The following is a 16045-nucleotide window of genomic DNA, read 5'->3' as shown; positions in this document are numbered from 1 at the left end:
ACCATTTACAGCAACATGGGCGGACCTAGAGATTGCCGTACTGAGTGAAGTTAAGTCAGAATGAGAAAGACAAATACTGTATGGTATCACTTACATGTGGAATTTAAAATGTGACACAAATATGAAACAGAGACAGACTCATAGACACAGAGAACAGACTTACGGTTGCCAAGGGAGAGGGGTGTGGGGAAGGGAAGGATTGGGAGTTTGGGATTAGCAGATGCAAACTAGAATGTACAAGATGGATAAGCAACAAGGTACATCACAGGGAACTATATTCAATATCCTATGATAAACCATAATGGAAAAGAATATGAAAAGAATATATATATATTACTGAATCACTTTGCTGTGCAAAAGAAATTAGCACAACTTTGTAAATCAACTATACTTCAATAAAACTTTTTTTTAAAAGATAATCTTTGTTCCTTATCCTGTTTCTTTCTTCCCCTTCCATTGTGAGTGAAAAGTTCGTGTGTTTTGAAAATATCAGTGTCTCAAGATAGAAGAATTCTGAGTTGCAAGTTAGAGGAAGAGCCTTTCAACACACATGTGTGTGATGTAGATAACAAATAAACCTCTGTTCTGTTAAGTTACTCATGTTTTAGGGGTATTGTTATCACAGCATAGGCTCTCTTGTCCTGACTAATATATTTCACCATCTGTGTGATATCTGACCTCCTTTAAATTTTAGCTGTTAGCACAGTATACTCCATGTCTTATACCTACACATAAAGAGTTAATAGATGACAAAAGAAATCAAATTTTACAAAATATTATTTCTAAAACCCATCACCTAGAATAAAAATAACATCAAGAACGGCAGTTTTGCCTGAAGATAATGCCTTTGGGTTTATAATTGAATTTGGTGGTACAGGGGCTTCCTCATTTAATTTACAAAGGATTCATGGTTTAAGATGTCTTTTGTCTCCATATGGTCCATGATCTCTTGTCAATTTCATTCTAATCAGCATATCTATGAAGAAGAAACAAACTGTGAATTAAACTAGTCTCTTCCACTTCAAATAACTTCAAAGGGAAGTCTGAAATGTTATATTCCTTTACTCATTTGATTCCTCAACACCTTTGATTTCAGAAGATGGCCTTAGTAGAAGAAATCTGTGGTACATTTGTTCCATTAATAAGCACATTTAAGAGGTTGGCCAACTGCTGTATTCTGAGTGGAGTAGGTCTAATTTATTTTCATTTTACAGGTGGGGCATATGAAATCAACTCTAGTTTCTGGAGGAGAGCTTTACTAAATCTTGGTAACTGATACCTTGCCCTTGTTAGGTATACAGAAGACTGTAATAGGGAACTCTTCAAAATTTTCCTGATAAAGAATAACATTTGATTTCCTTGTAATTTGATGACTATCCTCTTGATTATAAAATGCTGGTTGTGCAAATGACTGACACAGGGGAACAATTTCTCCCCAGGGAAACATCATAAATGGTGTAAGTGACAGTGGTAGCTGACTTGGAGATGGCCAGATAAAACATTAAGTTCAACTGGAAATATCAGGATTTCTTAGGGAAAATCTAAATTAAAGGCCTTTATTCCTCAGCACTTTCCATCTGTCTTTTAATCAACTCTGGAGCAGAAATACATAGAACTGGACTTCTGGTTTAACACACTCTCTATTCAAGGTTTCTCCCTAACATAGCCATTTATATATTTTCAATACATCCTCCCCCAGCACATGTGTCTCCAGTGAAAGTAAACTTTGATCGTATCTTCCTTAAACACTGGTAGAAGTTGAACGAAAATATATGATTTATACATTCAGAAAAAGGGGAAACTAGTATTTTGAGAGTAATCCAACAATTATTGGTTAGATTTTTCATTTTTCCTTCTAAAGGGTAGCTGCCATCAGAAAACTCAGCATTTCTGATTCTGTTAATAGATTAGTTTCACGTCACTTTCCCCTTCTTTGGGGGCTTCCCAGGTGGTGCTCGTGGTAAAGAACCCGACTGCCAATGTAGCAGACTCGAGAGACGTGGGTTCCATCCCTGGGTCGGGAGAATCCCCTGGAGAAGGAAATGGTAACCTGCCCCAGTATTCTTGCCTGGGAAATCCCATGGACAGAGGAGCCTGGTGGGCTATAGTCCTTGGGGTTGCAAAGAGGAGGACATGACTGAGCACACACACAAATTCCCCTTCTTTTAGAGTTGATAGATAACAGCACTGAAATGTCGATACCAGCCCAACACCATTATCCAAACCCCTGCTTAAAATTTTTCTCATTTAATAGTTACCAATCCTGATGATATTGTTTTAGAAACTGATCCTGGGTAAGGACTCAGGGCATGATGCAACTGTTAAAAGATGAAAATCTAAAGATTCCTCTCACTTTTGTGTAACAGAAAAGACTTCTCTGGTTTCGATAGAAAGTAAAAGTTGTGCCACATTAACAGTACAGATGAGGCAAGGCATGGTATTAACTGTCCCATCTGGTGTTTCTTAAATAAGACAAACTATTCTTAGAGCTCTATGAAGTGCTTGCTTCATCTCACAAGAGTTGGAGAAGACTGGGCTGCTCAGTGAACTCAATAGGTGGAAGATGTGACTTGTAAATCTAAATGAGAAAGAAACAGAAACATGCAGCATATGGAGAAAAAATGTCTAGCAAATGATTCTGTGTCTATGAAAGCTCAGCAAATAGGTTTTTTTAATAAACACAACTGTGTTCCCAATATATAAACCTTATTTTTAATAAAAGTCATCTATTCATTTCTTTAGTAATCCTCTTGAGATTACAATTGCAGTTTATCATTTGCAATTATGAAACTTCCCAGTCCACAGGTATTTAGCACAGGATTTGGGGAGGTGAATAAAACTGTAATTTCAAAGCTGCTATCTCTGCATGTGCCTCATAAAATTTTTGGCAGCTATTGCTGGAGTAAAGCTGTCCTTCCATCCTTTTGCCTTGGCCCTGAAAACTAGTGCATTACAATGGACTCTATGTAATTGGATATTCTATGAGTTATCTCAGGTTATTTCTCATTTTTCTGTCTTACAACTGCTTGTTTCAAGATAAATATAAACATTATTAGATTGCACATATGTTTCTGATCAGGAAGTCCTTGACTATTTTCTTGGGATCATCATGTTCTAATGCAGTTAAAATGATGAGCTTGAGAAACTACTCCTGGATTGTGACTTGACCTGATGAGTCACATTGATAATCAGGTCTAAGAACATTAGAGTTCAAATGCAATTTGCTCAGTGTCTTATATCTCTGTGTATTTGCAGGAAGAGCCCTTTCACTAAAACACCAAACCTTTTACATACTTACAAATATATTCAACAAAAAATGTTCAAGGTACCTACTTTCTGAAGAATATAAACTTGTACTGAAAGATACAGAAAATACTGAAAACAGAGAAGTATAACATGGACTTCCCTAGTGGCTCAGACAGTAAAGAATCTGCCTACAATGCAGGAGACATGGGTTCAATCCCTGGATTGGGAAGATACCCTGGAGAAGGAAAGGGCAACCTACTCCAGTAGTTTTGCCTGAAGAATTCCATGGAGAGAGTAGAGTACCCTGGTGGACTAGAGTCCATGGGGTCACAAAGAGTCAGACATTTCACTCACTTCACTGACACAGATTATTCAATATTGTAAAAGCATCAAATACTTTGATGTTTACCACTCTTGCAACCCCATGAACTATAGCCTTCCAGGCTCCTCTGTCCATGGGATTTCGCAGGCAGGAATACAGGAGTGGGTTGCCATTTCCTTCTCCAGGGGATCTTCTTGACCCAGAGACTGAACCCAGGTCTCCTGCATTGCAGGCAGATTCTTTACTGTCTGAGCCACCAGGGAAGCCATATTCAATACTGTAAAAACATCAGATAGCTTTTGAGTGAATTTATAAATTCAATGGAATATTATAATAAACATCCCAGTGGGACTCCTTATGTACCCTGGTTCTAAAATTTATCTGGAAAAGAAAGTTCATAAAATGGAAAATGTCAGAAAAGAAAAATCAAAGAGAAAAATGCTCACTAATCATCTATCTATGTGATTGTTGATACTAGCAATAATTTTCTGAATAGTTCAGCTTTATTTTAATAGCAATTCACAACTCTTTTTAAAAGTTAGTCCACACAGTACTTTTTCCTAGCTCAGTGTATTAATGTTATCTTTCATGTTTTTTTTTTTTCTGGTTGAATTAATTCTATGTAAGCAAACTACCCTTAAAATTTTATTCATAGGATTTTATGAGAACGGGGATCTGGTATGTTTGCTACAAAATAATGTTTATTGGATTTTATTATTTTTTTCATTATTTTACTATAAAAACTTTTAAAGTTGTGAAGTGGCATCAGTTAATTTCAGTAATTAAATAATGAAATTAAAGTTAAAATTATTTTTCTGGTTTTAAGTCATCTCTGAGTGAGTCTATGACCAGTCTATTGACCATAATAAATATGACCAATAAAGTATTTCTTATAGCTAAAAATAGTGAAGCAGTGGGAAAATGATCACCCATAAATAGTCAAGCAAACTATAAAAAATTAGTCTATTCCTAGCTTCTTACCTCTGTGTTAATAACATCCTACAAAAAGATTCAAGCTGAGAAACAGATTCAAATTTGTTGTCTAATTCACACCTAATGGAGTGCTGGGGAATGAAAATGAATCCATAAACTTCTTTGCTGTTTCCAGGACTTATAACTTGACAGAAGGTGTCTTGAAGAAAGCTCATGGTTTAAGAACATGATATATTTATGAAAATACTTTGTTGTATGAAATTGTATTTCATCCTACGCCACTTCAATGAGCCGTCCAAAAACAGGCCAATATGGTATTTGAAATAATGGATGTTTTACTAAAGATTCTGTCAGAATCAAATTAAATCCCATGGAGACAGACTGATATTCCTCTATATTAACTGAGTTTCTTGTGATCACTGTGTTTATTTTAAGAAATGGTCTTGGGTTGTGAAAAGAACATACTCACCATCTTGTGAAGCTCAGCTTTATAAGTAAAATACAGCTACTGAAGTAGGATATATAACTGGGGTTTGGGCCAGATTTATATGTATGAGAAACTGCCATGATATAATTTTATTCATTCATTTATTCAAAACTATTTACTGAGCACCTGTTAAGAGACAGACATCTTCGATGTATGGATACAGTGATGAGTGATGAGCAAGATCATCGTGGTCACTGATTCAAAGGACCTTATAATCTCATTAACTGATCGGGTAAAACATGCTTCATTTCCTGTGAAAATTCCTTGTAAAGTTGAAATGAAGTAACAGCTATAAAGTGTGTAACACACTGTATTTGCTCAGAAAACATTAGTCTTCCCTTTTGTTTTATATCTTCAGGTACAGAATACTTCATTATGCTCAGTTGCCAAGAAAATCTAGTATTCAAGCAAATTGTTTCTGATTACCAGTTGAATCCAAGTCATGAACCTATGAGTGATGCAAGGAAAAGGTGACAACACACATTTATTCTTTTACCTTGTGTGTAAAACAGAGAGGGAGGCAGATATCCATAGCAGAAAAGTCACTACAAAGGTAGACATTCTAGATATGTCCCAGAATAATCCTGAGAGAATGGAAAAGAGCAGTTAAGACTGTTTCCCGGACTCATCAACGGGATATAAATGACGCAGGTCCTCTGGCTAATATCAGAGTGGTGTTCTCTGAGGTCGGAAGTGCTGATGAGAATGAATGGAACCAACTATCAAGTTAGCCGGTTATTTAGATTTACCCTCAGGGTCCTCTATTCTTTCAGAGAAGGCATTATTACTTCCTGGAGAAATGGAAAATGAGGGATTATACTCAGAGAATGACTGAAAGCTCTTTAAGCCAGAGGCCGTGTTTGTGTAGGATGGGGTGACTAGACTAGAAGGTAGACTAGTGATATTCTGGATTTAAAAACTGTAAAATCCTTCAGACAACAGTAGACAAACACCACCTATCTTAGACTTATTCTAAAAAATATTACACAAAACTCCAGAAAGTTCTGCTACACTAGCTGTTTGACCCGGTTCACTTTCGCCGCTCTGTATATCATCTTTGCAGTGCTTGGCAGCTCTGGACCCAGGGCTGCGTCACTTTTACCATGACTTGCTCTTGCACGGCATGGTAAAGGAAACGATCTGCTGAATGATGTTAATGTCTTCATTCATTCTTTCAACAACATTGAATTAACTCAGTATTTATCATGTCAGACACTCTTTACTGAGTATTTATTGTGTGTCACTCTTCTAGACACTTAGAATATATCAGTGAAAAAAACAGATGAAACTCTTGCCCTTGTGAAAATTACATTGTAAAATATGTGAGAGGGGATGGGGGAATTGGGGTATATTGGGCTATATAAACATAACAGCCAAACTATATAGTATTTGAGAAGCTGTTAAGTATTAAGTAAAAACAGATTAAGGTAAGGGCTCAGGAGTGCTAGTGGAGGGGATGGTGATGCTAAGGTGGCATTTGAGCTAGATTTAAAGGGAAAGCCTAGCCAAAAGGATATCTCAAAATGGAATTCCAAGCAGAGAAAACACATGGAGATGTTGAGACAAGAGTGTGTCTGATGTGTGAGAAGATAAGCAAGAAGGCAAGTTTAATGGGAACAGAGCAAGAGGGAAGGATTAACAAGAAATGAGGGGAGAGGGGGACTTTGTTCAGTTCAGATTTTGTAGAGTTTTGTAGGTATTAGTAAGACTTTGCAGTTCCAGTGCTTGCCTTGGCTATGGATGGTGACAGTATGCAACCAGTGATCAGCTGAACTTGTTTCAGTGCCTAATAAGGGTCAGTTAACAGTTTTTGACTTTCTAAGAAGATGGAAAGAATTATATTAGGAAAGAGGATTTGTGTTTTCCATAAGTTGATGACTGGCCTGAAGAATGCTGAGGTTGATTATTGGTGTTTGATTATTGGTTTGTGGTTGGTTGTGCCATCCGAATGTATGAATGTACCCTTTTTCTGTAGGCATGAACCTTTTGCATGAGGTGAAGGGAGATGATGCAGAAGTTCCCAGCCCAGGAGCTCCGCAAGAGATTCTATTAATCAGAATATCCTACATTCACAGTGCAGACAAATGCAAATCACCTTTTAGCTATATAAATACATCAAAAAGTCATTTCTTAGTTAAGAGTTATTCTTTAAATTATTTAACTATGAATAGTTTTAATTTTAGCTGTTGGCTTTAAAATTTTTCATCCATTTTTATAATGTTATATCTATTTTTAATTAATTTATTTTTTATTGAAGGATAATTGCTTTACAGAATTTTGCTGTTTTTCTGTCAAGCCTTTTTATAATGTTATATTTTAATCTATTTTTATTATTTAAAAAATCACAACTACCCAGGAAGATAGATCCAAGAAAATATTGACCAGTGTCAAAGAGCTTACTGCCTAGGTTTTTTTCTAGGATGATTATTGTTATATAAGTCTTTAATCCATTTTGAGTTTATTTTAATAAATGGTATGAGAAAGTAGACTAGCTTGATTCTTTATCATATAGCTTCAGTTTTCCCAGCACCATTTATTGAAAAGGCTGTCTTTTTCCTATTGTATATTCTCGTCTCCTTTGTCATAGATTAGTTGACTGTAAGCATAGATTTGTTTCTCAGCTCTGTATTCTATTTCATTGATGAAGCACAAGCTGGAATCAAGATTGACGGGAGAAACATCAATAACCTCAGATATGCAGATGACATCACCCTTATGTCAGAAAGTAAAGAGAAACCAAAGAGCCTCTTGATGAAGATGAAAAAGGAGATTGAAAAAGCTGACTTAAAACATTCAAAAAACTAAGATCAAGTCATCAGGCCCGATCACTTCATGGAAAATAGATGAGGAAACAATGAAAACAGACTTTATTTTCTTGGGCTACAATATCACTGCTGATGGTGACTGCAGCCACCAACTTAAAAGAAGACGCTTGCTCCTTGGAAGAAAAGTTATGACCAACCTAGACAGCATATTTAAAAGCAGAGACATTACTTTACCGACAAAGGTCTGTCTAGCCAAAGCTATGACTTTTCCGGGACTCACGTATGGATGTGAGAGTTGGACCATGAAGAAAGCTGAGCACCAAAGAATTGATGCTTTTGAACTGTGATGTTGGAGAAGATTCTTGAGAGTTCCCTGGAGTGCAAGGAGATCCAACCAGTCAATCCTAAAGGAAATCAGTGCTAAATATTCATTGGAAGGACTGATGCTGAAACTGAAGCTCCAATACTTTGGCCACCTGATGCAAAGAACTGACTTATTTAAAAAGACCCTGATGCTGGGAAAGATTGAAGGCAGGAAGATAAGGGGACTAAAGAAGATGAGACGGTTGGAAGGCATCACTGACTCGATGGATGTGAATTTGAGCAAGCTTCGGGAGTTGGTGATGGACAGGGAAGCCTGGCATGCTGCATTCCATAGGGTCACAAAGAGTGAGACATGACTGAGTGACTGCACTGAACTGAACCATAGTTCTTTTTTTTTTTTTTTTTTTGATTTGGTATACCCATAATTTTTATTGAAATATAGTTGATATACAATATTATGTTATTTTCAGGTATACTATATAGTGAATTGACCTTTATATTATTAATATGAAATAGTCACCACAAAAGTCTAGTAATTATCTGACCCCATACAAAGTTATTACAATATTATTGGCCATATTCCTTATGCTATATTTTACATCGTTGCATGCATTCTAAGTCACTTCAGTCATTTCTGACTCTTTGTGACTCTGCGGACTTTGGCCTGCCAGGCTCCTCTGTCCTGGGATTCTCTGGGAAAGGATACTGGAGAGGGTTGCTATGCCGTCCTCATTTTACATCTTAGTGGCTTATATATTTTATAACTGGAGGTTTGTACCTCTTAATCCACTTCATCTTCATCTTAGTCTGCTTTGGTTACTACAGCTTTGTAGTATGACTTGAAATCAGGGAGCATGTACCTCCAGCTTTTTTCAAGACTGTTTTGGCTATTCAGGGTTTTTTTTTTTTGTATTTCCATACAAATTTTAGAATTATTGGGCTTCCCTGGTGGCTCAGAGGTTAAAGCGTCTGCCTGCAATGTGGGAGACCTGGGTTCGATCCCTGGGTCAGGAATATCCCCTGGAGAAGGAAATGGCAACCCACTCCAGTATTCTTGCCTGGAGAACCCCATGGACTGAGAAGCTTGGTGGGCTACAGTCCACAGGGTTGCAAAGAGTTGGACACAACTGAGCAACTTCACTTTCACTTTGTTATTATTTGTTCTAATTCTTTGACTAATGCCACTGATATTTTGATAGGGATTACATTGAACCTGTAGATTGCCTTGTTCAGTATGGTCATTTTAACAATATTAATTCTTCCAATCTATAAGTACAGTATATCTTTTCATTTAATTGTGCTGTCTATAGTTTCTTTTATCAGTATAATAGTTTTTAGATTACAAGTCTTTCATCTCCTTGGTTAAATTTATTCCTAGCTATTTTATTCTGTTCGGTCTTCTCACAAAAGGACTACGAAAGAAAAAATAAACAAATGGGATTACATCCAACTAAAAAAGCTTCTGCACAGCAAAAGAAAACATCAATAAAACAAAAAGGCAACCTATTGAATAGAAAAAAATACTCACAAATCAAATATCCAGTGAGAATCTTATATCCAAAAGACTTACTATAAAAACTCATACAGTTTAGCAGAAAAAAAAAAAAAACCCTAACCCTGTTTGATTAAAAAATGGGCAAAAGACTTGAACAATTTTCCAAAGAAAACATACAGATGGTTGACAAGTACATGAAGAAAATGTTCAAAATCATTAATATCATGAAAATGCAAATCAAACCGCAGTGAGATATCACCTTATACCTGTTAGAATGCTTTTATAAAAAAAGACACTCAACAGTATTGGTAAAGATGTGGAGAAAAGGGAACTCTTGTGCACTGTTGATGGGAAAGTAAATCATGCAGACCCTGTAGAAAACAGTATGAAGTTTCCTCAAAAATTAAAAATAGAACTAACATATAATGCAGCAATTCCATCTCTGGACTTTATCTGGGAGAAAAGAAAATGCCAATTCTAAAATATATATGCACCCCAAAGTTTACTACAACATTATTTTATAATAACCAAGATATGGAATCAATGTAAGAGTTCACTGATAGATGAATGGATAAATGGATAACACGATGGGCTGTTACTCGGCCATAAAAAATACATCCTACCATTTGCAACAACATGGACCCAGAGTGTATTATGCTAAATTAAATAAGTCAGGCAGAGAAAGACAAAGATTCACTTCTGTGTGGAATCTAAAAAAAATAAGCAAAGCAATGAACAAGCAAAACAGGAACAGACTCATAGATACAGAGAACAAACTGGTTGCCAGAGGGGAAGAAGGTCAAGATATGGGGAAAATACGTGAAGGGAACTGATAAACAGGCTTCCAGTTATAAAATAAATCAGTTACCAGGGTATAATATAGAGCATAATTAATGCAGTCAATAATACTGTAATGACTTGGTATGACAGATAGTATCTAGACATTATGGTGATCATTTCCTAGTGTATAAAAATATCAAATCACTATGTTGTATACCTGACACTAACTATACTACTTCAATAAAAAGATAAAAAATTATAACTACATTTTAATATTTTTAAATGAGGATAGAGAAGCACTAGGACAAGGGAGGAAGTTCTGAGGAGCTTATCGTAAATCCTGGAAATGTGGGAGATTCCCTCCTTCACCTTCTAACTCTGTAGGGATTTTCCAATGATGTCAAAACATATTTCTCATTCCAGCATCACATGAGAAAAAGCAACTTCAAGAAGTCTGGCCTTTAGGTAGTGTCACAGGTTCATTAAAACATAGTAAAGCAGAACAAATAGCTGAACATTTGGAAGAATCTGCAAATATATATTTCTTCATCTTTCTATTAACACATGGTACTTAGAAGGCCATAGATATTTTGATATTTATATAAAGATGCCATGTATTCCAGTAAGTGTTCAGACACCAATGCTTACACTAAAGTTCAATTCAAAGGACATCAACTCTGCTGAGACAAAAACAAGTGGATTGGCCCTGCCCACAGATTCAAATTCTTCCTAAGGGTGTCAGGTAATTTAGAAGATGCTGCTGCTAAGTCGCTTCAGTCGTGTCCGACTCTGTGCGACTCCATAGACGGCAGCCCACAAGGCTCCCCTGTCCCTGGGATTCTCCAGGCAAGAACACTGGAGTGGGGTGCCATTTCCTTCTCTAATATGTGAAAGTGAAGCTGCTCAGTCGTGTCCGACTCTTAGCGACCTCATGGACTGCAGCCTTCCAGGCTCCTCCATCCATGGGATTTTCCAGGCAAGAGCAGTGGACTGGGGTGCCATTGCCTTCTCCGTTTAGAAGATGAGGTAATGCTTATGTATCTTTGGTGACTTAGAGTACACCAAGGTGTCATGTTATCAACCCTCGTGAGTACAAATTGGGCCAGTGAATCAGCTGCAGTTCAGAGCTGGAGCATACAGCACTGAATAGAATAAAAATCGGGGCATTTGAAAAGGGAATGAGACTAGAAAAAAAGGACCTTCGTAAAGCAGGGAAACCATGAAAAACATTTCATCTAAACCATAAATACTTCCTGCCAATTATAATCTTATCCATCTCATCTTCCACTCATACTGCCATACAGGAATATTGTTGCCTACCTGATAGATAATTGTGTTTTTCATTTCTTGGAAATTTGATTGTCTTCGTAAGAAATCAAGTCCTGCTTTTCTGAATCAAGGACCACAGAGAGTTGAACAGAAAGGAATGTCTCTTCTCAAGTTAACCACCAGGGAGCAGTCTGGATCTGATTTAGGAGTAAGCGGGAAGACCAAACTGAGGTGGGTTTGAGAATTTGCGTTGGGGGCATGGTGGTGGGGGGGGGATCAGGTTGTGGATTTCAAACTCTGAGAATCCAATTTGGGAACTGTCTTATCCTTTGGGCATAAAGAAACTTCTCAAATCAGTGTTTCCTAGTCACATTTTAAGAAGGTTCTTGACTCCTTCCTCAACAAATGACTTAACCTCTGCAGTGATGTGATAGGTCCACTGGTGACCGTGCTCTCAATCTCAGAACCTCAACCTTTTTCACCTTCAGAGGATGACCCTGAAACTAACAAGACTAATTTTTTTGAGGTCATGCTAGCCTGGAATAATTCTATGAAGCATCAATACCACTCACTATGCCAGAGAAAGGAATTAGCGTTCTGATTGGCAACTATCCTGTCTTTCATTTTGCCACTTAAGGACATTTAAAATATGGGCAGGCCAAGAAACCAAAATAGAACTCCATAATTTTAATTGGAAATAACTTCCGGTATACCTGATTCATTCAGAGGAAGTAGGTTTCATTTTGTTACTTGTTTATTCTATTTGCCTTTGAAACAGTAAAACGGTAAAATTTCAAGTACTGCTAGAATAGCTATACAATAAAAAGTAATATACAATTTTACCTTGTAATTCATCTCCCTTTGCCAGAGATAACCAGTACTAACAGGTCCTTGTTTATCCTTCCAGGAAAAAAAAGTATATGTAAGCAAACATATGTATACGTCTTCTCTCTACTTTCTTTAAATAAGTGGGACCATGTTATATACACACATCTGTGCTTTGTTTTTGTTGTTTTAAACAATGTAATGTTTTTTGTAGGTTATCCTTGAGAAAATGTCTTCATGCTATTATGTAAACATAAAGCTAGGCAGAACTCCTAGGTCAATGCTTATATGTATTTTAATTTTTTGACAGCTGTCACCAATTTGCCTGCCAAAGAGGATGGCCCAGTTTCTAGTCTCATTAGCCAAATATAAGAATACCTGTTTCTCTATACCATGGCCCACACAGTACCTTCAAACACTTTGATCTTTGACCCTGTTTTAGATGAAGAATTGTCCCATGGTTTGGGTTAGTCTTTAGTTATGAATCAAGTAGAGGATATGCTGATCTGCTTATAAGCCTAGTTTTTGTTAGAATTGTCATGCTACTTTCTAGTGTCTTTGAAAGCAAGAACATCATGCACCCTTTGGGGTCATGAATCATATTGTCATTCGTGTTGTCAGTGATATCTAGCACCTGTGTATAAATAGAGTAATATTTTATTATGAAACTGTTGAAAGACAAGAGTACTTTTATTATTATAGTGTGAGAGGAACATTATACTTCTTATCTAACAGGCATTTGATTAATACTATAATGAAACACAGTCTATGCTCTGTAAAATGTTTGATTTTCCTTTGAAATGAATTTTAGTCAAAACATTCCTCACAATATATATACCATAAACTGCTACAAATGGCCAGATTTAGTGTTGCCAACTTACATTTGAAAGTCTTTTGCAGAATTATTTTGGTCTTAGGAAAAAGCACTTTGGTCATAATTAACATTTAGAAATTTCTTTTTGGTAAGCAAACATTTTCATTCAGTCTGTTTTCTGGCAGTGCCTTTTATTTGAGCTGCTTGGCTTATAAACACATAATGTACGATAATTGTAGAAAGCAGGAGCTTGGCATTCTCTCTTATTTTGATAGAAGCAGCTTTGCATTGGTTGTATTTATTAGCTATTCTAGTGACTCACATCGTCTGTGACTGATGTGGAAATGATAATCAACAGTTCACAGGGAACAGATGAAAAAGACCTTAAGATGTGGCTTTATTTAGGTCAGTACATATTAAGAGAAATACAGTTCTCTTCTAGAAAGCGAGCTGGAAGTGAAGAATGAAAGATGATTTTCATCAATATCATGACCATCTATATTCTTAAATGTTTTTCCTACTAATAAAAAAATAGCCTCAGGGAAGGGGAAATATGCTGGGATTAAAATAAAACTGGTGCTATCAATGTCTAAATAAAGTAATTTTACATGTATGGGTATGTTTTTGGTAATACTTGGAATATTCTTGGTCAGGTCTTTGAAGTACACATTAACAAGGGTACTCTATCTTCCAAAGGGAGTCTTAAGACTTCCCACTCATTTCTCACCCCACCTCCTGTGGTGAGCAGATTTTAAGCTGACCCTTGAGACCTCCATCCCCTGCTACACACACCCCTGTGCAGCTCCTGTCCTCTAAGTGTACGTGGAATTGTTGACTTACTTCTAAGTGAAAGAATATGGCGGAGGTGATGGTATGCTGTTCCTGTGATGACCTTATGCTCTGCAGGACTGTCTTCCTTGCAGACTTGCTCTCAAGACTCTCTTACAAGAGGCAAATTGCCCCATTGTGGGATGTCTTTATGAAGGGACTCACCTGGCAAGGAACTGGGCATGACCTGGGGAAGCTGAAGGCCTCAGACTGACAGTGAGTGACAAGAAACTGAATTCTGCCAACAACCATGTGAGCTTGATTAGAACTCCAAGGCTATGAAGACAAGCTCTGATTGACACCTTGATTTCAGCCTAGGAAACTCAAAAGCAGAAAGTTTAGATAAGTTGTGCCAAGACTCCTGACTCACATAAACTATGAGAGTCAAATGTATATTGTCTCAAGGTGCTAAATTTGTGATAATTCATTATGCAGCATAGAAAATAACATACCAATAGGCAAAAAACCACAACCTATGGTATGTTGTAATTTTGCTCAAATTTTGCTTCTGTGGGGCAAATTATACTTTACTATTCCATTGGCATCATGTGGGATTTGTACCCATCCCAGCAGAAAGAATACATTCTTGCCCTTTGAACCTCAGGAGTGAAAATCTGATTTTCTTTGGCTTTGAGAGCCAACTTGAGGTTGGCTATGTCTCTTTTTCCTTTCTTTACCTATGTCTGAACTACATTGAACATATGAAAGTGTTAGTCATTCAGTTGCATCCGACTTTTTGCAACCCCATGGACTGTAGCCTGCCAGGTTCCTCCATTGAATTCTCCAGGTGAGAATACTGGAGTGGGTAGCCATTCCCTTCTCCAGATCTTCCTGACCCAGGGATTGAAGTCAGGTCTCTTACATTGCTTGCAGATTCTTTACTATTTAAGCCAACAGAAAAAATAAGCATTTATTCTTATAAGTCATTGAGATTTTAGATTACGAAAGCATAACCTTGTCTTTCTGAGGATAATAATTATGTCAGACATAACTGGGTCAAACTGCTGTGTAGAGTTTTAAAAATGTCTTTCAAGTGGCAGACTTGGCTATTCCCCTCACTGTATTTTCTTCCTTGGGTGATTACTTCACATTCTGTGTCTTCTATAAACAGAGTCTGATGCAGTGGGAGAGTGTGAACTGGGTATTCTTGGGACTCTGATCTGGAAAGACTTCTGAGGATTAGGACAGAGTTCAAGGGGAAGGACAGATGAAGTGCACTGCTCAAGCCCCTAGAGGAGTCTCCTTCTATGAGCTAGTTTTTGCATGCTCCTCCTTTCCATTGTAGAGGAAAGATTTCAAAAGCAAGGTCAGGGTGGGGTTCAGCAGGAAAGGACCAAAGAGGACATTTGGCCTGTCTCTAACGTGGAAAAAGGGGTTCCCAAGGTCATAAGTGGTAAAGCCAATGTCACCAGGGTGGGAAATCAAGTTCTAACTGACAGTAAAGAGTATTTCTTTTTTCTCAGAATATCTACTATACTTTGACCCTTTAAGAATTAGCCGCGCTAAGTGGTTGGTCAAAGATTTAGGGATTTTCAGGTTTCTGGAATCTCTCTCTTTGGAGGCCCTATAAACAGTGCTGATAGTACTCAACTATTTAAGGATAGAATGGTAGAAGAAAGCAAGAGTCTATGTTTCACTCAAATGCTACCTTAAGTTGATCATTTCATGAGGGACAGGAAATTTGCAAAATTTGTTTTTTATCTAGCCACAGAATGGAGACTATTCCTAAATTCCTTCGGAAATATTTGAATGTGAAACAGGGCATGTAGGAATTTGTGCCTTCATTTCTCCATGAGACTTAACTTCGACTTCTATTGACTAAGCTCACCCTGGAATCAGACTACCTTGGTTTGAATTTTTACTCTGTCATTTAATTGCCTGTGTGACCTTGAGTAACATTCTTACATTTTCTGTGATTTAGTTTCCTCATAAAAATACTGTAAGTATAAAATACTTT

The sequence above is a fragment of the Capricornis sumatraensis genome, chromosome 3 (genome assembly GCF_032405125.1).
Source record: "Capricornis sumatraensis isolate serow.1 chromosome 3, serow.2, whole genome shotgun sequence".
NCBI lineage: Eukaryota > Metazoa > Chordata > Mammalia > Artiodactyla > Bovidae > Capricornis > Capricornis sumatraensis.
The sequence above is the reverse complement of the archived record's forward strand: the minus strand, read 5'-3'. Positions refer to the sequence as shown.